Here is a 3,697-nt window from a genome sequence, read left to right on the forward strand (position 1 = left end):
AACAAAACATCTGAAATATTACAATTTGTTCTCGAAAATAATGTAATTTTTGCTTATAAAGTTTAGGATAGTGAAAAATAAGAGTCTATTTAAAGTTGAAATTTTAATAATAGCAAAAATTTTATTTCAGTTTAATAACAGTTTAAATAAAATACGAATATTAAAATAGGGTACAATATAAGAAAGTACTTACATTCTTGAGCTCCAGGAGAGGCTTTATCTTCTTATGAGACCTGCGACTCTAGCACCGAAAGCGAATATTTAAAAAAAGAAATGTACAAAAAAAAAGAAAAATAAAAGACTATCAACGCGTTCGTTTAAATAACAATCGGCGAACACGCTGACTCTATTTTCGCGCCTGAGCATTACCGTTGACTTTAATGAGAGACATTATGCTCTAACAAATATTAAAAATTATACACATACCGCATCAAACACTGATTCTTCCGACCGCATTGCGCGTGATCACAAAAATTTTCTGGGAAAGAACTTTATTAAGGGATAACGGTGGTACTTTAGGGCTATTTTACATATTTCTCTCCTTTCTTCTATCGAGTCTTCATGAAAATACTGCTTTTCAAAAATAAAAAACTAATTATTATTCATTGACCACAGATAAAAAGATATTATATTAAGATTATAACAAAAAATATATATTTAATATATTTCAAATATTTTTGAGCATTACAAAGTATTTCCTACTACACTGTTACGTAATTATAAATATTTCACGACTGATTTATAAAAATTGCCCGCCAAACTAAATGTCCGGCATTACTATTTGAAATACATATATACACTTATTCGACATGCTTCGTACGTGACTTTGTAATAATAAAATATGGCGTACTTTTCACGACATTAAATAAAGCTGCGCAGTACGAAAAATATTCGATGCGCAGAACGCGTTCAAACCTATCTATGCTAACGTTCTTTCTAGAATGTATAGAAATTATTTAAAAAAGACAAAATGACAATCTTATCACAGAGAATCCAATAAAACGAATAAATTATATGGAAATAAAACAATGATAAAGATCAAATTACCTCGAAAGTTTATTATATGATCTATCAACAAAGGGGACAAACAGAAAGTAAACAAAGAAAAAAGATAATTAAATACTAGATTGTAATGAATTATTAAATAAAAACGTACGTTAATTATACGAAGTTAACAACAGCGTCGATTTAAGCGATGAAAATGTGAATGAAAATATTACGTAAGAAGGATATTGACACTTGTCGCGGAGTGATGAACACACATTTAATCACTCCGATTTTCAACATTAAACTGACGCCCTTCACCGCAGTTTGCCCTACGAATTTCAAAGTCGAGGGATGGGAAGGGAGGGGATCTCGTCAGTAAATCGAGAACGAGCACGTCCAATTTCTGGAGAGAGATGTTTTCGGTAGCAATTCAGTAGCATAATATATTCGAAAGAAAAACAAACTGAAAGATCAGATGCACATGTTTACTTTCTATTAAACACCTGTGGCCTAACATAATTTCAACGAACTAAATGTATAAATTTAAAACATAGAGATACCTGCACTTAGAAATTTAATATAATATATAAAAATGAATTAATATATAGAAAGCCTAAGGATGATAAATTTTAGATCGAAATAGAATAATATTTTTATCGAAAAATTATATTATGACAGGGAAAAGTCAGGAAGGAGAAATGTCAAGAACAAGGAGTAAAGGGCAAGAGAAAGGGAAAAGGGAAATGAGAAGAGGGATGAGAGAAAAGAGAAAAAATTATGAAAGTAGAGCAAGACCACTATAAATAAAATAAATAAAATTTTCAACAGACAATTTATGAATTATCATTCACAATTAATGAATGATTTGTACAAAAGAAACAACCACATATTAATATAAAGCAATATCTAAACTCAAATTATATTTCTGCGAAAGGTTACAATGCTAGCTATTGGTGATCTTGACAGTCAAGTAGGAAACCAACGAAACACGAATAAGACGAATTTAAGAAACTACTTAATTTTGATATAGTACTGTCTGACGACAAATTATTAAATAAACGTATGTTAATTAAATAAACCTGATAGTAGTTTATAAAAAGTGAAGAATTACTACCTGGTGAATATCGCACTTCGAACGGGATGATACATGCAAACGCCATGCTTTCCGACACTAAACTGATGCTTTATCCCGCCAAATATTCGACTAACTAACTTCTGATTGGTCGAGGCGGTGCAGTTTCTTTTCGATCGAAATTGGCACGAGAAATTGAAATATTGAACGCGGGGCAAATACTTCATATAATAAGATTACAATTCTTCTTACTATAATATATACGAGTTCTCGCTCATACAATAGTAGTTCATGGATAAATGAATTCAATCATCAAAAGTTTTCTTAACCAAGCACTAATTAAAATTTTGTTTAAGTAAATGGAGCCTGTTCAAACGGATTAATTACATTCTATACAACGTTATAGATCGTAGAGGGCGTAATAAAACCTCTGAATGGTCGGTATTGCAGAACATGTGTCACGACACAAACGAGGTACAAGATCGACGTGACATGTAATGATTTTCGTGTCCTGCAATGATATATAAATATACATAATGTCTGGTCTATCCTGTATTTAGTAAATGCATATTATGTAATTCCTATATTCGTCGTAGGAGGCCATAGCAAATTACAGAGAGCGTAAGAAATACACTGATCTTTTTCAGGGTCGGTATTTCAGAACGAGAGAAACAAAATCCCATGTAATGGTTTTAACATAAACTAGGATATCTAGGATACGGAAATTTTAGTATGTATGTATATCATGTGATAATTCTTTATCTTCCTTTTCTATTTATATTTTCTTATCTATTGATATTACGTTCTAATATGTGCACTATTCACACAAAATCATTTGATTAAAGCTAATCAATTAAGAATGAATTTTCCAATGAAGGCTTATCAGCTAAAGGAAAATATTCAGAAGGATTCCTAAATTATCATACAACATGTACAAGTTCTGGCAATAGTGCAATAAAGTATTGCAAAATCAGAAAAAATTAAATTTGTCATTACTTTCCCACATAACATTCTAACATATTCAATTCAACACTCATCAAAATCATCCCTCTCATAGAAACTTTTAATATATCATACATTTTTTAAATACTTGAAAACCTGATAATTTAATTTCAACCAAGAATTCACTTATTAAAAAGAAGTTCAATTCCTTTTGTAAAAGTCGGTCGCCACAGAAATGCCATTCAGAACATGCAATATCACGGAGTTACGAAAGCAAAGAATCTCAACGAAGAGAGGTGTTCTCGTAGGTGTTATCGAAGCACAAAGCTTCCTGGTATAAGAGAAGGTTACCAATGATTTCGAGGCCCCGCCTACCAAGCAGGGGTTGGAAGCAACCCCTAGTCGCTCGAGTAGCTCGCGCAGGGCTGATTTCTATACCACGTTGTGGGCGTAGACGTACCGTAGACACAACCCCCGATGCATATACCCTGTCTTTTCACTGTTCAGCGAGATCAAATCACTCGTCTCAGTCCTATCTTTGATCTTGACGGTGCAGCAACGTGACTTTAAAATTACGCGACAGTTCGTGTGATCTGTTCGTTTATCAATACTTTTACCCGTGTCATTTTCGTGGAATCTGGTGACGAACGTTTTTCTTCGACAAAAAGGAATCAGAAGAAGAGTTGGGTAACAAGT

Source organism: Bombus vancouverensis, chromosome 15 (assembly GCF_051014615.1).
Source record: "Bombus vancouverensis nearcticus chromosome 15, iyBomVanc1_principal, whole genome shotgun sequence".
NCBI classification, from domain to species: Eukaryota; Metazoa; Arthropoda; class Insecta; order Hymenoptera; family Apidae; genus Bombus; species Bombus vancouverensis.